Source organism: Nannospalax galili, unplaced genomic scaffold (assembly GCF_000622305.1).
Source record: "Nannospalax galili isolate Female #2095 unplaced genomic scaffold, S.galili_v1.0 scaffold1379, whole genome shotgun sequence".
Taxonomy (NCBI): domain Eukaryota; kingdom Metazoa; phylum Chordata; class Mammalia; order Rodentia; family Spalacidae; genus Nannospalax; species Nannospalax galili.
The window spans coordinates 512,780-533,969 of record NW_008343573.1 but is presented as its reverse complement, the minus strand read 5'-3'; the positions used below and the strand labels follow the sequence as shown (position 1 = coordinate 533,969).

The 21,190-nt window shown below is 44.5% G+C and overlaps 1 protein-coding gene across 4 annotated transcripts in view; it reads right to left on the bottom strand.

Moving 5' to 3' along the window:
• The window catches only part of Fam49a (family with sequence similarity 49 member A), a 110,401-nt gene extending 89,583 nt beyond the window's left edge, over positions 1–20,818 (bottom strand). For 2 of the 4 annotated variants that reach the window (XM_008839769.1, XM_029566814.1), the window contains exon 1: positions 20,777–20,818. The gene's annotated coding sequence lies outside the window, so the exon portion shown is untranslated. Of the gene's footprint in view, positions 1–8,039; positions 8,060–20,776 lie in introns of those variants that run through there. The other 2 variants (XM_008839770.1, XM_029566813.1) reach the window with 2 other exon arrangements.
• Positions 20,819–21,190: the final 372 nt, after the last annotated feature.

Below are 21,190 nucleotides of genomic sequence, written 5' to 3'. Positions count from 1 at the left end.
ATCTATCTATCTATTATCTATCATCTATCTATCTATCTGCATATTTGTCCCTCCTTTTTTCATTTTCCTCTCAGGTCATTTGAGAATAAGTTGCAGACGTGATCCCTTTTCAGATTTTAGGACTCTAGTATCTGTATCCTGAGAATAAGGGCACTTATATAATGAAATTATTAATGAAATCAGGACAGTCTGATGCTGTCTTTCATGTAGTCCACAGCCTGCTCTTCCTCACAATATCTTCCATAGCATGATAGATAATAGATAATAGATAATAGGCAGATTTTAGTTAAATAATAGATTATAGGAAGATAATATCTAGATAAATTGATAAGTAGATAGATTATAGATAATATATGGATGATAGAAAGATAAAGGATAGATAGATGATAGATAATAGCTGGATAAACTGATAAGTAGATAGATAATAGATAATATATGGATGACAGAAAGATAGATAAATGATAGATGATAGATAGATAGATAGATAGATAGATAGATAGATAGATAGATGAACGATAAATAGATAGATGGATGATGGATGATAGATGCAGGGGCTTTACTTTACTCAATGCCAGGAACATACTCAATACATATTTTTCCACTGAATGAGAAGACAAATAACTGATTGAGCCAGGCCAGGTATTACAGCTCTGATGTGACAACACATGCTCAGAAGTATCATGGGGTAGCATTCAGCTGTAGTAGAAGCCAACAACAATGTGCCCATAGGAAGAGCTTACCCACTGGAGGCCAGGTTAGAGCAGTCCTGAGTTGTCCTTGCTATACACACCAATCCACAGCTGGGAAAGGGGGTAGGAGCTCTGTACAGTGGGCTTTTCCTGGTCCACTGACAATCTCCTTAAGCTACATTAAACCCAAATCTTCATCCACATTGGCCCTGGCAGCTGAGAAGATAGTTTCCTCAATACACATGCTCAGGGCATCAGGCCACTGACCACTCTCCTATGCAATTCCAAGAGCATACACTATGGATTGGACACATTCAGCACTTAGGGTTCAAATCCTGTACCCTCCAGTTACCAGCTATGAGACCTGGGCCATGTATGCACATGCCCGAGTACTTTTTTCCTTCTTCCAAAAATGGGGACAAATGATTGTAAGAAGTATTTCCCAATATCATTATGAAGATCAAGGGAACATTGTAGGTAGAGTTTTCAGCACAGTGCACATCTTTGGAGCTGTAAATAAATGTTTCCTCACTAATGTCAGCAGAATTTTTTTTTAAAAAAAGGACATGCAAATAAGGCCTTATATTTTCTTTCTTAAAATAAACCATCTTTATTTTTTGGAGGAGGAGGGGAAACACAGCATTGTATATGGGCTTTTCTTGTCTTGCTGAAATTTGTTAATCCTAATACCAAAGGAGAAGATGATGAAATGAATTTTGAAACCTCTGAATACTCAGGATGAAAGGATTTCAACTAAATATGCCAGAATTTCGGTGACAGCATAGACAGCAGAATAACATTCACTGCTTTCAAGTTCATGTTGTGGTTCACACTGGCCTCTTAGGGTGTGCGCTAATCAACATCTTAGAGGGAAATAGATTGACTAAGTGGCAACATCCCAGAGGATAAGTGTAGAGGGTGCCTTCTACTGTGTGGGTAGTTTGGGAATGCTGGGCACTCACTTACACATTTAGCCTTTCCTGTAATCCCATGAGCCTCTTTGCCTAGGATGGCTCTGGACAGGTTTCCTGACTTACACTTTACACTAGGATACCCCACCTCTGGCATACTAGCATTGCCTGACCTGGGCAATCATAAGATACAAACCAGAGGTCTAGGAAAAAGAGGGATAAGGTTCCTGTGAATGTCTTTTGTGTTTCAAACAAGCCATGTTGTGGGAAATTCCTTCCCAAACCACCCCAGGAACAAGAGGTCTAGAGTTGGTACTGACTAGAAGTCCTGTCCAACCAGGAAGTCCACACAGACCCTAAATACCCAAACTCCAAACACTTTGCACATATCACCTCACTATGTCTTCATGACACAAAACAAACAGGTGGTGCTATTTTGCTGTGCCCACTCCACAAATGTGAATAATACAGCATAGTCAGATTGAGAAATGGGCTCAGGGTCTTCAGTGAGTGAACACAGGGGCAGCAGCTCAGGTGGCTTCATCTGCCTGGGATAAAGCCACCAGAAAGGAGAGCCCATGGTCTGGCCTTTGTTTCTGTCCCAGAGTCTTGGTATATTCGTTTCCTTTTCTCTAAGTGGAAGAGGTCACAATTGCACTCCAGGAAAGCCAGAGAGGAACAACCACAATAAAAAGACAGGAAGAATCATAAGCCTTTAGGAAAGATGTCACAGTGGCCAAAAGGCCAAGAGTCCTATGTGACTGCTGAACCTCTCAAGGACACTAGTCATCAAGGTGCTAGGGACCTTGGGTAGAGTTTGCAGCACTAAAATTCTTTGACATAATGATGAATTCTAGAACAGAGGCAAAAACCTTCAGAGATAGGATTATAGTTGAATTTAAGAAACAAGTTGTTAACTGTGTGCATCTATCATACAGTCAGCACACATGCTCTGTCAAATGTTCTAATCATAAGTAGATAACGGCAACCTTAATTATACAGCTATCCCTCAACATCCACTGGGGATGTATTTCCCCCAGACACCTAAACGCACAGATGCTCAGATAGATCCCTCTACAAAATGGCTTAGTATTTATGTATAACCTCTGCATATGTTCCCTGTTACTTTAAATCACCCCTGGATTACTTACAATACCTAGCAAAATGCAAATGCCATGTAAATCATTGTAGTGATGCACTGTTTAGGAAATAATGATGAAGAAAGACATCAGTACATGTTCAGCACCGACATAACCATCAGAGACCTGACACAGTCATGCGAACAGGATACACTAGTAGAAAAACAAACAACCTATTTTCAAATGTTTTCTACCTATAACTAGCTGGACCTGAAGATTAAGAACCCTTAGATATGGAGGACCTACTGTGTTTGATTTTTCTTAGGCTCCCAGAATATTGGAGCAGCTGTGACCTCATAGATTTATTCAGGACAACTTATATTGTGTACTGAATACCTACTATTTTCCAGGGAGAATGCGAGGCTGACTCCTGAGACCTAAGGACAGACAGCACAAAATTTCTCCCATCAAGGGGTTTCTATAGTCTAGAGTACCATTTCTCACAAAAGTACTGACATCAGAGATAAGCTCATTCCTTGTATGCCATCAAATATTGCTTTCCTAAGAACAAAATGTTGACATCTTGCATAATAGGTTTACAGTGTGGGTGTTAGACCAAAGTGTTTTCCCAACTCTAGAAGAGTACACAGACTTACTGGTTCCATGTGACTTGCATGTACCACCTACTCTTCCATGGAAAGGAAATACAACTTATAGATCACGGGGGCATGTGCCTTGTTTAGCAAACAGATTGTGCGTGGAATAAAGAATGTCAAATCCCTGTAGAAGCTCAATAGATCACTCAGGTTTGTGTCGCTTTTCTCACTGTCATCTCCCTGTCATGAGCCTGACGCATTCCAAAAAGTCTGTGCTTCTTCTTCCCAGGCCCCGGAATAAGAAATGTGAGAAGGACCACTGATGCCCACTTGTAGCCTCTGAAATATGATAGAAGGCAGGTACTTGTAGCTCTCAGCCACTGAGATAAGCGGGTTATTTCTTATTGTAGCAAAACTGACTGATACACTCCATTTTCCCAGATCATTTTATATTCACAACTATTATATGGACGATCAGCTAAGAGAACTAGGTCCATGAGATACTTAAGGCCTAAGACTGGGCAGACAATGGTCCAGAATAATATGGCAAGGACCTAAAAGCAGTAGCAGCAAACCTGTGTACTTTATTGCAGCTGAGTACAAGGAAAAGACCGCCCTAGCCTAAATTCTCCTGTGCAAACTGAAGATAATTAAAGCACTAGCAAATCATAAGGGTTTTACAGCTTTCATTGGTCTCTAGGCCAGCTCCTTCTATCAGGAGTGACTGAATAAGAAAACAAGAGGCATACAAAAACAAACAAACAAACAACAACAACAAAAAGCAGAACCAATGCTCTTAATCTAATTAAATGGAATGGGCTGGCACCCCCATAATGCTGAGTGGCTCCATTTGGTCACAGTGAAACGCCTGAAATATCTCATAGAGGGGTGCTTCTCCTCTTTGGTCCTTGGAAGCCTCCCTGAGCTCAAGAGAGAAGTACTCTAGGACTTCTTGATAAATATTCCTAGGCTGTCCATCGCATGCCTGGAACCAGCATGGGGAAGGGCAATGCCAAGAGGGAGTGTGATTTCACCAGGACTCAAGCATGAAGAGCCTTGACCTTCATGTCTCATCAAGGAGACCATCATTCATGACAGAGGTTCATGGGCTCTGACTCCAGTGACTAATGCAATTTTCTTGTTCCTATTGTTTTCAGTTCAAACCTTACTGTTCTTTTTCTTTGCTTTATTATCCTTTGCCTTTTATTTTTTTTTTAAAAAAAACAACCTTTTCAACAGGAGTGAGTCAACTTGATCATCAATTTAGACTTACTTCAGGCTAGCCCTATGCTCGCCATCCCAGTCTGCTGACAGACAGGGAAGGCATTCTACATCAGCTCAGCTCTCTGCTAGCAAGCTCAGTTCTCAGCAGCTATTTCTGGGGGGCACTGGCACCTTGCATGTGGCTTCCCATGACAATTCATACCACTGGTTTCCGATGTTGACCCAAGCTAGGCTGACTTTTGGCACCACCTCCCCCTTTTACCCACAGACGCTATTTCCATGCAGCACCAGGCCTCCTCTGAGTTTGAGCAACAATTCTGGCCTTTTCCTTCATGACTATAATAGCAACTAAATAAAGCAGTCACCTCCTAGTGATCAGTTATGTCAGCCCATGTGTATTCTGTTAAAGCATTGTACTGAACTACAGAAAGCAAATACCAGTATCAGTCAGGAAAAGTAGTTCTAAAAGCTGGAAGAAAGCCCAAACAGGCAGCTGGGGGCAAAGCTGTTAGGAACTGAGTCCTGTACAAATGTTGACTTCATCCAGAACCAGGTATCACATGGTACACTGAGGTCCCTGGTAGGCATGTTATTCACACTCTGCAGTTTGTACAGAGTGTGAAACCTTGTTATTTTAAAATATTCCAAGATGGAGGGAGGCAGGACAGAAGACGAAGACCATTAGAACAAGAGGAGAGGAAAACCCACAGAAGGTCATCGACAGACACAGAATTAACTTTCCCTTCTTTATGATCAGGTATCTTGTCATTTAGCATTTCCATTTGAAAAACTTAAAGCATGCATTCAAATCAGAAAATTCAACTGATCTTATCACAAGTGCTTTGGGCCAGGAAAAATACATCCCGAGGTCAGGGCCTACTCACCCATTCAGGCTTTTTTTTAAATTTGTTTTGTGTGTGTGTGTGTGTGTGTGTGTGTGTGTGTGTGTGTGTGCATATGAATGCAGGTACCCACAGAGGCCAGAAGAGGGTGTTGGATGTAGAGCCACAGACAACTGTAAGTCACCTGATACAGGTGCTGGGAACTAAGCTCAGTCCTCTGTACAAGCTGTGCTTTTAACTTCTAGACCATCTCTCCAGCCTCCCACTCAGGCTTCTTTTTTTAATATTTTATTTATTATTTTTATTTTATGCATATGCGTGTATTGCCTACATGTAGGTAAGTGCACCCGTGTCGTGCAATGCCCACGGAGGACAGAAGAGGCTGTCGGATCCCCTGGAACTGGAGTTATGGACAGTTTTTAGCTGCCATGTGGGTATTGGGATTTGAACCCGGGTCTTCTGCAAGAACAGTCAGTGTTCTTAACCAATGAGCCATCTCTCCAGCTCCCACTCAGGTTTCTTAAAGTGCCTGTGCAGTTAGTTAATCTCTCAAAAATAGTTGTTGAATTAAAATTAGGACAAATCTTTGTTTTTTTCCTTTATATTATATTTAAGTAAACCTACCACCTGACCCACCAACTAAAAAAGAATTACTTTCCTCCCAACACTCATGAGCAAATACTCCACATTTTACAGCCATGACATGCATATTGTTTTGATTTGAATCTCATGTCCCATATAGGCTCATGCTTTAGAAGTTTGGTCTCCAACCAGCGGCACTATTTTGGGAAGACCTGGACATTATGGAAAATATGGCCTAGTTGAAAGAGGTGGGTAACTGGGGACCAGTCCTTGGGTGTATGCTACTTCTGCCCACTTCCTGCATCCTGGTCTGGTGGGATGTCAGTCTCTGCCATATGCTTCCACTGACCTCATGAACTGAGTTGCCATGTTAACCTTTTCCCACTATGATAGATTGAAACCCTCTGAAGTCATGAGCCAAAAGAAACCCTTCTTCACTTAACTTATTTATGTCAGGTATGTCACAGTAAGACAACTAGTACACAGACATATACATGTGCCACATTTGCACATATATACATCACATATACACATACACATATATATACATACCCCCCACACATACATACATATATACACACATACACATACACTCTTTCTTACATACACATACATTCACACATACATTCTCTCACACATACACACACACACACACACACACACACACACACACTCACATATACACATGCACTTTGGTTGAAAATTCAAGCTCACTATTCGCTTGTAAAAATGCTCTAATGACCTCTTCCAGACTTCAGGATGTCTTCTATCCTCAGTTTCCACTAATGGCTATCTTCTGACTGCTCTAAGCTGGTACAAGTTGCTAAGGCCTTTTGCACAGAGGGTGCAGGATTCAGTTTGGGAGGCACAGAAAGGTGAAGTAGGCAGCACAAGGTCCCTGACCCTCATGGTCACCAAAGACCAGGTGCTCACCATAGCCTTCTCTGCTCTTCTACAGTCCATGTATTCCCCAGTGCTGATTCCAGGTAAGAAGCTCAAGCTTCTCAGAGAGCAGTCCTCTGCTCTGTGAGTGCAAGTGTCCCACCAGAGGAGAAGGTGCTTTTCTTTCTGGAAAGGTCTCCCCTGCTACCCTCTGAGTCAGCACAGTGGTGAATGAAAAGTCCTGGCTGAAATCCCAGTATGCTTTAGTGTTTCTAGAGAGCCTCCTGGTTCCAGCCCTGCAATCACACAATATAAACACTGGTCCCCTGCAGGGATCTCCAGTGCTGGTAATCTCTGGGGGCTCTGGGACACCCTCTTCCTCTTCCTCAGACTCCAGTTAATACTCGCCTCTATAACTTCCACTTCTAGATTTTTCCTAGCAGCTCAACCATTCCATAGTAACATTGTCTGATGGCTGTTGAACAAGGAACTAGCGAAGTGGAGTGTGGAGCTAGCATGCCACCAGCATTCCCATGTTTCAAATAATCTTAACTACGAGACTCTTGACTTTGATAAAAGAAAGAAAAGGAGCAAAGGTATTTATAAAAGCTGAACTTTCCCTCTGCCGGAGGCCTCCAGGGGTGTGCTAGAGATGTGATTAAAAGACAAGCCCAGGCTTGCCCTCTGGGTGCACAGGCTAACATCAGGCATGCCGGTCAACCAGAGACAGTAAACATGAAGTCTATATTCTTGTCAGAGGGAGTACTAGGAGGTACTAAAATCACAGACTGGCTGGAATCCTCATCACCTGGAATCAGCCACCTATTTGCTCAGTGGTGACCACCAGCCTTTTGACTGTCCTTTCATCAGGCCAGGCACACTGCATCCCTACTTTGGCAGTTGCTGAGGCTCTGGTTGGACTGTGGTTTCCCCTGACTGTCCACAGGGGGTTCAATCTCTCACTTCCTTCAGGTCTTCACACAGTCCCCACCTTCTGGTGAGGTCTTTGCCAACCATTCGTTCGGCTTAAAATAGCAACTCTGTGTCTGTACTTCCTCCCAGCCAGGCCTCAATCTCTACACCTATCTCAGCTTCATGGAACCTATTACCAGTGTTTTACTTGTTTATGTATAATGGTCTATCTTTTCCCAACAGAATATAAGCTCTGTGAGGTCATGAAGTTTTGTCTATCTAGTTCACTGTTGAATTCCCAGAAACTGACCCATAGAAGTACCTGATTGTGGATAATCAACAGATGTCCATGAAGCAAGTAGATGGAAGAGCAGATGGGTAAATATGATGGGAATAGGGGAAGGCTTCCAGAAGATTTTCATGTCAGAAGTGAATCTAAGGATCTGTCGAGGTAAAGAGAGCATTTTGGAAAGAGGGTACAGATCCTGAGTGATTTCGGGTAAATCATTCCCATATTTTCTTCTGTAAAATGGAGTTAATACATAATATACGCAACTCACATAATGAGCCACGAAACTAAAAAAAAAAGAGTCTTGGCCAATAAAAACATGTCAACCACTGTGTAGGCTGATGCAACGTGAGAAAAGCCAAAAGGAAGTGTGCCTCTCTCCACAACCACGGACTTGAGTTTCAACCACAGACAGAAACTGGGTATAGCCCAGCACCGTGAGGGCACAGGCTGAAGGGTCAGCAGGACTTGCTCTCCTGCTTTAACAAGGTACCTCCATTCCAGGCCAAGGCATAATACCAAACACTCATACCAACCCCTCTCTGGAACTGTGCTCTATGAGTGACTCCTGCACACGGCAAGCCACAGTCTTTCCTATGCTATCTGCCTTCGGGTAAATAACTAACACTTTGCGTCTAAGTTTTGCTCTCTCTGTAATGAGCACCCAGCATCTTCTCCCATTACATGACACATGTGAAAGTTTCCAGAGCAGTGTCTGGCACTTTGGAAACACATGGCAAACAGAAGATACTATTTGCATGAAATTTACATACATTAAGGTAGGGCGAGCCATGAAACTCCATTTGGGAAAAAGGCTAAGAAATCAAGCTGGGACTGTATTTTCTGAGATCTATGGGCCATCTCATGGCCAGAAAACAGGATTTTCTTTTCCTGAAATAATAAAATTGTGGCCCTAGAAGCAGTGTGAACTGTGGTATGAGGAGGTGGAGGACTTTCAGAATGGACTGACCTCAGTCCCACTGCTTACTTTGGGTGTTCCATCTTAAAGCAATTTCAGAAAAAAAGCATTCTTTGTGTCTGTTTATCCCTAAAGGAAGAACAAAAATATATGTCTTGCAGGGGCTGGAGAGCTGGCTCAGGGGTTAAGAGCACTTGCTCTTCTTCCAGAGGACCAGGGTAGAGTTCCCAGCACCCATGTGGTGGCTCACAACCACCTGTTAATTCCAGTTCCAGGGGATCCAATGCTCTCTTCTGGCCTCCACCAGCACTGCAAGCATGTGGTACACATAAATACATGCAGGCAAATACTCACACATAAAATACAATTTTTAAACAATATATATGCCTTGCAAGGTTGCTCTACCAGCACTGCAAGCATGTGGTACACATAAATACATGCAGGCAAATACTCATACACATAAAATACAATTTTTAAACAATATATATGCCTTGCAAGGTTGCTTGATGCCTGGGAACTATATACAAAAGATTGCCAAGAAGATGGCTAGTATTAATTCATAGCTAAACATTTAGTGAAAAACATAATTTATTTTTATTAATATGATAGAAGATTTGGGGGGCTGGAGAGTTGCCTCAGCAGTTAAGAACACTGGCTGTTCTTGCAGAAGACCCGGGTTTGAATCCCAGCACCCACATGGCAGCTAATAATTGTCCCTAACTCCAGTTCCATGGGATCCAACAGTCTCTTCTGTCCTCCGAAGGCACTGCACACACAACATGGGTGCGCTTACATACATGCAGGCAATACACACATACACATAAAATAATAATAAATAAAAAACATTTTAAAATATAATAGAAGATTTAATAATTCATTGAAAACTTAGGGGTTATCTTGAGTTTGGGTAACCTGAGAATTATTAGTTAAAAAAATAACTCACATATATACACCACAAAACAGCAAGCACAATGTAGCTATTTTAGTTTATATGAGCTCAAGCTGTTTCCTGAATTTGAGGTTTAACAGATAAATTTATGACACCTACTATCTTACTAGCAAGTAACCAAAAGTGCAGTGTGAGGAGAGGGAAGGACGGGGCCCTGGCACACAGGGACTTAAAGTCAGGACCAAGTGGAGGATACATGTAAAGTGCAGCATCCACGCTGGCGTGATTTCCACACTCACCCCCAGCCACTCAGAGAGTTTTCACACCTAGAGTAGAGGCTCTTCAAGGTAATAACTCAGACTAGAACTTACTGCCTCCCACCCACCTCAGGAGCCTCTGGGGCTGGGGTGCAGGACCATCCCCATCTCCCAATCTAGCTTTAAAAGGCACCTATCACACTCTCACTAGAGACAGGTGAACTGGGGATCAGAGAGGGAAGAAGTAGGCCTCACAAGGCCAGGCAAGATGAGCTGCAGAGGCAGGCCTAGTACCCAGGGACAGCAGCAGGACACCGCCTTCTCTGACCACAGGCCCTAACCTTCCTCAGCTCAGTAAGCAAAACTGCAGCCACGAATCACCCTTACTCCTGTTCCTTCTCTTTCGCAGCCAGTCCCAGATTCTGCTAAGCCCCATGCTGGTTTGACCTGTAAGAACATGCAGGAGGCATAAACGCAGAGCAGGTGGCGGTTCCACAGGAGTGGAGGCAGCTCAACAGTTCCCGAGTGCCTCTTTCTTCCTTTCTTTTCCACTTCTACCAATTTACTGTATTAAACATCATGGAATATATTCTTAGTCCCTTATTTTTAAAAAATCCTGCATTTGAGTCTTCTTTATTTCTAAAGGAGCATGCTCAAATGCTTTGTTTTAAAAAATACATTTAGGCCAGGCCTGGTGGTGCACGCCTTTAATCCCAGCACTCAGGAGGCAGAGGCAGGTAGATCTTTGTGAGTTCGAGGCCAGCTTGGTCTATATAGTGAATTCCAGGTGCTACAGGGAGACCCTGTCTCAAAAAGACAAAAAAAAAAAAAAAAAACCATTTAGAATGACTTATAGAAGGATCAGAAAATTCTCCTAGGAGACACAACTTAGTTGCATTCTGCCACTTAGTTTTAGCCCTGCCTTTTTCTGTGGTCCCTGATCCCTGAAAGGTTTCAGAAAATCCTTCAGCTTCAGCTAAGAAAAATCAGGTCCACTTACGAGCCACACAGCAGCCAGGGCCATGTCTATAAAACTTGGAGGTCCCTGCCTGAGGCAGCACAGCCCTACATCTAAAAGAACACATACATGGCCCTCCCATGTACATTCATGCACTCCAATATGGATTTACATGTTGACACCTAGCACATACCACGCATACCCATGCAGTTCATCCATATGCTCTCACCACTACACATTCATGTACCCACTTACACACCATGCATATTCGTAACACACACTCACATGTGCAGCACAGCAACACTCTCACACACAAGCCATGCAGAGTCATGTACATGCACTCACAAACTATGCATACTCACATACTCATTTATAGTATATCCATACAATTAGACATACACCATGCACATTTGATCTCCTCTCAAACATACCATTCTCACACACTTTACCCCATTTCACACATAGCATATTATATGTGCACAATAGGGCCAGTGAGATGGCTCATCTGGTTTAAGGTGCTTGCTGCCAAACCTGGCAACCTGAGTTTGATTCCCGGGACCCAATGGTAGAGGGAGAGAACTGACTCTGTCAGGCTGTTCTCTGACCTCCTTCACATTAGTGTTGTGGCATGTGCGCATGCGCGCACACACACACACACGTCTAGGGCTCTGTAATAGATAAAGTCCAGCACCCCACACCTACCCTCAGCTCAGTGTGCCCTGTGGCAGGTCATATTTATAGCTATTGTAAATCTCTAACAGTCTGTGCTAGTCAAAGGCTTGGAAGACCCCACTTCACCATGGAAATCACCTACCATGTTCACATCTCCTGGTCCTGTCACAATTACTACTGAGGGAGAATCTCCTCTGGATAAGCAGGGCAGGCCCTCAAAGAATACAGAGTCACTGACTTGTCAAACCCCACAAATTCTTTTGGAAAAACATTCAAATTTCTACAGGGCAAAAGTCAGAATTATGATATATCAAGCATAAACTCAAGGGCAAAGAAATAGAAAATGAGAGAAAGGAAAGGAGAGGGAAAAGTCTTGGTTGGGCTGTGATTCCACAGTTCCTTTGCCTAAATGTCTCCTATTTTATTACCTGGCTTAAAGAGAGGCAAACTATAAGAGTAGACTCTACGCTCCTCCATTTTCTTGAATCAATCTAGCCATGGTCCCCTACTCTCTAATAGGAAACTGTCCCAGCCCTCTCTGACAGCCCTCAACAATGCCTAGCATGGCCTTAACTTGTAACCATAGAGAGCAGGGCAACCACTGATGCCTGCCACATCAGGGCTGTGATCACCATCTGCTTGGTCCAGCAGCCAGCAGGCCCTTGCTGGTGCTGGCCTTGAGAATGAAAGTGGAGGCGCTGGGGTGAAACTGCATCAGAAACACAGCAGCAAAGGCACGCAGAAAGATCAGTGTTAAGAGAGAAGGGTCCCGAAGAAACCTAGGCAGGTCTTCCTATGTCCCTGAGTCTGCCCAGGCTGGATGGAAGCCACAGGAGACAGCTAGCAGGCAGCTAGTACAACCCCCTTCTCACTCTTGACCCTGTCCTTTGGAGGCCTGGCTTCCATATCCAGATTCAGGATTTACTTAGACTCTGTTCCTAGGGGTCAGAGAAGGGAAGCAAGAAGCCCGACGTCACTCAGTAAGTCAAGAGTGGATCCAATTGGAGAGCCAAGAACTTCTCACGCTCTGCTTGGGGTTTTTCACTTCCCCATGCTCCCTCTCATGCCCTGGTTCCTCCTCACAAGGCTAAAGTGATGAGTCAGACTGAAAAAGTCCCTTGTACCTTCCCCCAGTGCCAATGTGAAACTTGACTATAAGTCATGCTTCATTAAAACAAAAAACAACAACAAAAAAAATTTTCACCTTTAAGAAATTTGTTTTAAATTTGTCCCCATGAAACTTTTGGAATCTGTGTTTGAACAAATTGTTGCTGTTTTATTCCTAACAATATGTTCATTTAACTCATTTCTAATTATTTGAAATGGAAAAATACGACTGTTAATGCTTTTGATCAGAATGAAATGAACCATGTACTATACCAGCATATTGCCAGGCTAGCACAGCTGGCTGTGTTTTCCTAACCCTAGGGATACCTCAAGCATCTGTAGGTACTTTGCATTAGAGGTCCAGAAGCCCTCATTGAATTGCTTTGTGCAGATCAGATGTGCTTCTAAATTCAGAATCCTCTAGGCTTTGAAAAGAAACAAAGTTCATAAACCACAAGAAACAGAGTTCATAAACCACCTACTATGTATAGCCCCAGGAGGGTCTTTGATACTCACCTTTCTGCTGAGCAATTCATCCATCCTGAGAAATTAGATCTATAAATAGTCTTCTGTCATACTGGGCTAGCTTTTGCTTCCAAATGAGTTATGGAAAAAAATTCTACTTTCAGAGCATTTTGGAATTGGATTTAACAATAAGGGAACATATATATTTATGTCAGGAAAATGACTTATGACCCTATTTATTACTTATGAAGATACACAAGAGCCCAGACTTGAAATCTCAACACTCCAGAAAAAAAAATGTGTGTTTGAGATATAAGAAATGAGCAAAGAGACTGACAGCATAGTGTGTACACAAACTGATTCTTGATTATCCTTGTTATGATCCGTTAATAGCACACCAAGATTCATTCTGTATATACCATAGAATGAAGGCTCACAAGCTAGAGACAGGAGCCTGGAGGAAGGGACTTTTCTGGGGAGATTCAGGGATGGGTTTTCAGAGGAAGGAGGGGAAGTTTCATGCCATTTCCCACCTAGAACAATAAAGAGGAACCAACAGGAGCAGCTAAACTTTACAAACAAATTTTATTCAAAGTCCAAATAAAAAGGGAAGCTGACAAATATTTAATTCACTTTTCCATCATATTATCCATGAAACACAAACATTATTAAACCTCAGTCCACAAACTTGAAAACTTCACAAATTTAAGGAATTTGATCAAGAGAAGAGCCACAATCCCAGCTCAGGTCTGTTTGCTTCAAAATATCTCGAGAATCTCCAGGAAAAGCCCACTTCTCTGGATTTCAGAGTTGTAGTAACTAGCTCTTGTTCCAGTCTTGGAAAACTCTCTCTCTCTCTCTCTCTCTCTCTCTCTCTCTCTCTCTCTCTGCCCTTTTATTCCTCTCATCCTAGTGTCTCCCATCCTGTCCCATCCATCCGTCTACCCATCCATCCATCCGTCCATCCATCTGTCCATCCATCCATCCATCCATCCATCCATCCATCCCCCCCTCAGTTTAGGTAGAATACAGAAGTGACACACTCTGTCATTCTGTAAGCTGAGAACATAGTTCTTTTGTATTCCTAGGATCACCAGCTGTCCCAGGGAAGGATTTGAAAATTAAGTTGCACAGCACCTGCCTCAACCGGGAGGGATCCACCACTCAGCAAAGCCATATGCTGCACAGACTTCCGGCTCAGCTCATTACTGTTGGATGGCATCCTTTGACAAAGTGGGCTGAGCAAAGAACACCCTAAAGGACATCGGCCAGACACAGGGAAATATTTAAAACACAAGCTTTCTTTGATTTGATTTATTTCAATTTTAAAGTATAGAGATATCTCCAGCTAGCATGACTTGTTACCTTTTTGAAATGAGTATTTTACCAAGATACTTGCTTAAAATGCCACAGTCCTCACACATGAGCATGGCTCTTATTTACAGTGTAGGTGGTAGAGAGAAACTAGCTGTGAAAGGCACATGCATGGTTACAGATACCAGCTATGCCATCTTCCTGGTGAGGCAACATTATGCAAGTTCCTATAATTAAATACCTCTGGACTTCAGCTTCCCCAACCATATGCTGGGGTTAATATCTGTTCCACATGTTCTTCAGAATATTGCCCTAAATAGTTATCAAATGCTTAGTATTATCTTACTGACAAGATCTTATACTGCTCCTTAGATGTGACTATCCACATTGTACCAAAGGGAACATAAAACTGGAAAAAATGAGACAACTTGTCAAAGTTCAGGTTGCTTGTGGGTGGGTGGTGTGGACATAAGACCCTTGGTCTTTTCTGACTCTCCATTTATGCCCCCATCCGCGTCATGCTGCCTCTCTACTTTGGGTGACTTGGATCCAGTTCAACACTGCTCAAGCATGGGTCAAGACCTATTTGCCAAAGGGCTTGAGAGAACCAGAAGGCCCTGGGCTAAGTATAGTATTCATGGCTCCTCATGTGTATTTTAATTTAGTTATGAAGCTGAGGCTCATCAAGCCAAAAAAAATTTTAGAGACATTAACTCAAAACCCAGAGGACCAATCCCTCTTCTCCACTCACATTAGTGCAAGTTCTAGAACATGGGAACAGCTTAGGACTTCTGCTTCATTCCTGTGTCCTTCCTTGATTTTCAGTTGTCATCAGCCTTGATGTCCAATTATTTGGGGGATGCTCAATCTGAACATGGCTCCCTTCCTGGGAGGGAGCCAGGTTTCCCTGTTCTTTGAGAGGTTTCTAAAGACTCACCCTTGACTCTCCCTACCCCTAGCTCCCTCTCAACATGCTGGTCCTCTAAGGCTGCCAGGTCTCCCTTCTTCATTGAGGAAAATGAGCCTAAAGGCTTACAAGAAAAGTCCTTTTAAGTCACTAAATCTAACTTTCCTGTTCTATGAACAGGGAAACAGAAGCCCAGGCATGTGCTGCTCCCTTATCCTAGAAGTGAGGCTGGGTACTAAGAGCTGAACCCAGGTGGTTAGTCTTCCCAGCCATGTGTTTTTGTGTTTCATGCTGCCTATCTGTAAAATATGCCAGAGGGAACTGAGATGCTCCTCAGATCACATGTACATAGAAGAGAGTGAATTCTGTTTAGTCATCATTGAAACAATATTTCCTTCCTCCTCTAGCTGTGTGATCCCAGCCGCGATCACACTGGAGCATGTGCTTCATCCTCTGCCTCTACTGTGGAATGAGCACTACCTGAGGGCAGGAATGATTCCACACTGATCACGGTATGCTCCCACTCCAGTGCAATGGAGGCCAGGAACCCACACGGTATGAATTCCTTATATGAATGAATGATCCCATTTTTATGCTTGATCCATCATAAACCTGCAATTAAACTCTTTGGGGTACTCTATTTCCCAGTTTCATTTTAAAAATCTAATTATCTATGCCATATAGAATTTTTATTAGAAAGTGAAGTCATTAAGTAAGCAGACACCAGACTCAAGCCCTGAGATAATTGCGAATAGTAACACATCTGTCTACAGAGCTCAGCTGGACCTGGTAAACAGACTGCTGGGAAATATGGCGCCTGTCTTCAGTTGGGGCAGCAAGGTTCTTAAGCAAGGAAAGCTGGGCTTCTGACTTACCTAGGGAAGGCTAGGGAACAATTCTGTAATTTCTTTTCAGTACTTTCATCTTCTTCCCATGAGCTGTACTGACAGATTGAATCCATACCACTCTTGCATTTGAAGAGCCAACCCCCCACCCCAGACTCATTCTAACCATGTTGCATCTACAGTGTCCACATCTCAGAAAGCACCTATGAAGTTTTCCATTCATAAGTTCAATGATAACATTCTGGCCTGTCCAAAGATTAGGGTTATTTTAATGGCAAACCAGCAATCTATTCTAGTGCTAAAGAAACTACTAATGTCATCAACTGCTCGCTCTTAGCTCAGACATGTCAAACCTCTCTTCCGTTCATCACTTATAAAAATAAATTCTCAGCCAGCTGCAGAAAGCTCTGTTAATGCTACAGTGAGAGCAAATCCCTAATAAACTCTCTAAATATTTATTACGAGTCTGAGTTATAGCACTGACCAGTTCCACCTCTATTAAAATCCACTTGCATTCTCCTAACACAATTATTTTAGGCCACTGACATACCAGCCAAGGAAATGACAAGATTGTGTACTGTGACACAAAGAACAAGCAGGACCTAGTTTTAAATTCTGGCCCTGTCACTTTCTAGCTACCAGACACTATGCATGTAACTTTACCTTTTCCCCCATTTCCTTAACTGTGAAATGAAGACAAGAATACTAAAATCATAGAGTTGAAATATTTGTTCAGGGAAAAATATACACATGTGTATGCTCATTTGAAAATGAGGGGGGATCTAAACATGTCCAGAATTTAAAAAAAATAAAACATTTATCTTAAAGGACTCTCACAGGTAAAACATGTTTCTAAAACTCGGGATGCTTGCTTCTATTTCAAACCTAATTCCTTTTGAGAAAACAAAAAAGTGTTGGAGATCAGTATGCTGTCAAGAAGGTGGAGAACACGGCTTATCTGGTGAGAGATAACGTGAAGATTAACCAGCAATGCTAGGAGTCTGAGTGTGGGCAATTTTTAACCTTCCTAGATAATGAATGGCTCTCTGAGGGACAGAATTCGTTCGTGGAACTATCTCTAGGGTTCTAAGAGGACCCAGAGGCCCATTAATGGAGAACCCTTTTCTAATCAATACAACTAAATAACAGCAAGTTTATTGTGAGATGGCACCATGCCAGACCATATAACTGCATATTAAGATCATTTAATTCTTCGAAGCCAAGTGTAACTAAGTATTGCAATTTTACTGATAGAAGAATTGAGGCTCTGTGAGGTTAGATAGGCCTTCAGGATCCCACAAGGAGAACACACCAGTAATGGAGCTTAAACTCATGTCTGATTCCCAAATCCTCTTCCTGATCACTATAAGGCCTTGTCAGGGAATTCATGAGACTCCAGAGAAAAGATTTTTAACCAAGATGAAGCAGGAACCAGAGGCTACTATGAATGAATGAGTCAAAACTCATGGAGGCAGGCAGGGCTGGCTCCCTGCCATGTGCTCCAGCCCCGCTCATCAGAGCTGAAGGAGGGGCTCTCCCTCAGTAATCACCCCACACTGCGAAGGCCAGATGAGGGCCTCCCAGGAGGACAGTAGTAAGACTGCTGTAATTCAGCCACAAAGCTCAGGCCTCCTGATTCAACTCTAACAGATGACCTGATCAAGAGCCATCTCTGGACTCTGCATTACCCTTCCCCTTGTCACAACATCCCTTTGACTTCAGTATAATGATCTCTTTCTAGATTTTACCACATTGTTTAGAGATGGTACCTCCAAGATCCCCATGCTGTATTTGGTACATAAATATAAGGTGCATAAATGAAGGTATGCACTCCACATCAACTATATGAAATAACTTCAGAGACTGCCTTTAACCCTGAGGTGTTGAGGCTTAATTATTCTATAAGTTTCAACCTGTGGATGGTGGGTCAGGTATCTCTTTAACTTGAGATCTCCCAACAGAATCTAGGGCATTAAAGATCTTTCAGCCTTCCAACCATTCAAACCACAACTTGTAGGTGATTTCACCCCATCCTAATAAAATAAACAACAGTCAATAGGAAATATACAGATGCTGTCAAGTCCATTTTAAAGACAGAAACAGGTCCATGCAAGGGAACTGACTTCCTCTCGGTCAACAGCTGACAAGGAGGCTGTTGGTGCTCTTGTCTTTTCATGCTTCCCTATAGAAACCTAAAGCATAGTCATATAAAGGGGGAGAAGGCAATGAAGAGAAAAATTACCAGGAAGGGAGGGGCAGTGTCACTGGAGAGTGTCGCTAATGGGAGAGTGGGTGACCCTACGGTCCCCGGCTGAGCTCTCTGGGAACTCCTTTCCCATGCCTGTCTCTATGTCCCTGACTCATCCGGTTACATTTAGGCTCTGGGAGTACAAGCAAACTGAATTCTTCTCAGTGCTGAATAAAAACAGGAAGTCACAAGTGGCTTCGCTCTGCTCTCAACTTGGGTCTCCAGCACTTGGGGTTCAGGATGCACAAAGGGCATGACAGGCAGCCTGCCTTCACAGGGGGTCCAGCCATAGCCCTTCCCAGTGAGCTTCATGAGGGGTGGGTTTCAGGGAGTCCCCCTAGGAGCACAAAGAGGGAACCCAGCAGAGTGGGAGCCTAGCAGATCCATATCCAGTTCCATGACTTCCCTTCGTTTAAGCAAAGCTGAGGGCTGGCTGACACCTTCAGCTAACACCAGTAAGACCCCATGGAAAACAACTCACTTGCTCTGAGCTTAGTTGTCTCATCTGCAAATTGGAGGGCAGCCCTTTCCTGTAGCCTATCCTAAACATCAAAACACCTCAGTGAGCTACCTCAGATGTTTGTCACCCCAGCAGTGTGTTGCCTGCCGTACACCCTACCTGGGATGCTACAGCCTTCTCCCCAAAGCTGAGAGCAGAAAGAAGTGTGGGCATGTCCATCACACCGCACCTCACTCCCTCTCCTCCCTTCACAGGAGCCTGGGGCCTACAGGAGGTAAAGTTCTGCCAGCCCCCAGCCTGGGCCCAGTGCCCATGTTTATGACTGTTTATTTCAGAGCAAGTAGAAAGGAGAAATTAGAGCCATAAAAGACAGGACAACAGACCAATAAAAACCAGCTCCCAGAAGAGTCAGGGGGAGGAAGAGAGGCAAAACCGTCACCATAGCAACACAAGACAGTCAGAAACATGTAGGAAAACAGCCCCTGCTCTGCCTCCTCTCTTCAAGAAGCCCTCAAACCTGATTCCAAACTATGTGAAACAGCCAACAATGCTAAGAGGCTGACCGTCAAGCCCAGGCCTGCCCAGGGGCTACTCTCCTTGTGCTGCCTAGTACAGGTTCTGTCCCTACATGGTCCCAGCCCAGTTTTTCAGGCCCTGAGGACTGAACACTGCCCAGATGGCCTGGGCCAATCCAGAGGGGGTGGTGATTGGAAAGGAAAGGGAAAGTTTCTAATAGAGAAGGAAGGGAGAGCCATGGAGTTACAGGGGAGCCCCCATGACCATGCCTAGGGTTCTCGATGAAGCAGACAGGGACTCACATGAGAGAGGATGCTAGGCACAGACCCTAGAAAGGTGCCTTTGAGAATTCTAGGAACCTTCAGGGTGTGGGGGTAGAGGGTGCAAATGGCTTTGGCAGACTTAAGTGACCAAGCCCCCTGGCCCTTGTCTCTGGGAACAGTGGTCAGCAAGTTTCATAGCTTGGAGAAGGAATCGGGGAACATGCTGGCACATATTGACAAGAAGTGTTCTTGGTCGTCAGCTGGGAGACAAGACAGGTGTCTCTACCAAAAAGCATGGTTGGCCTCACACCAGCTCCTTGGGAAGTGGGTCAAATTGTTCCCGAAGCTCGGGATCAGAAAAGTCTCCTGCTGTTGGACTCCAGTTAAGAGTTCTGAAAGGGGCGGGGGGGTGGGGGGGGCGGGGAGGTCCAGTTTGCTGGCCAGCTAAGCACCTTTGTGGCAGGTGTAAGAAGGATATGGGTGTGCAGGCTGGGGTGGGGTTCACCCATGTCTTTGTGGCTGCAGAAATCTGGGGAGCAGAGGCCGGGCCCTGGCAGAGGTGATTCAATCCGGAGGGGGTAGACTGGGGTCTATACGAGCGGAAGGTACCTGGGAGGTGGGGTGGGAGTAGCTAAGGCTGAAAGTAGTCAGAAAAAGGAAGAAAATCAGCAAACGAGAGAGAGAGAGAGAGAGAGAGAGAGAGAGAGAGAGAGAATGAATCCGGGGCCAGGAGAAGGGTTCAAGGACCGGGTCGCGGCGCTTTCCGCCTTACTCCTTCGCCTAGGGCTGCAGGGCTTCGCGAGCCGGGAAAGGATGACCGTGGCAGCTGGCGGCCGCGTGGCTCATCCCTGCCCGGGTGCAGGGGCCCCGCACCCTCCCGAGCCCCTCTCCCGGCGGATCTCCGGCAGCGCTCCCCACCGAGCGCCGGGCCGCGTCCGCGCAGCGCTCACCAAAGTCGCCGCCGCCCTGCTCCGCCGCCGGCTCCTCCCCCCTCGCGACCCCCCCCCCCTTCGCCCCCCCCCCCCTGTCTCCCCCACAACCCCCGCCCCGCCCCGCCCCGCCCCGCCCCCAGCCCGGCCTCGCGTGGCCGCCCCGCCCGGGCCCGGGAATCCACCCCCGCTGTCAGCCCGCTACCGCCAGGCTCTAGCCCCGGGCGACCCCTTCCCCAGTTCTGGGAACTGCGCGGCGCTCCAGCGCTGTCCCTCCCAGCTCAACCCCTGTCCTATCTCAGGAGAGGCCACTGGGTCTTGCTACTCAGGAGGAGGCCTGAATACCTCCATATCCACCATTCCTCTTCCCCCAAATGAAAACTAAAAAACCTAAAAAGACAAATTCCCTCAAGCCATGGGCGTACACCTCATTAG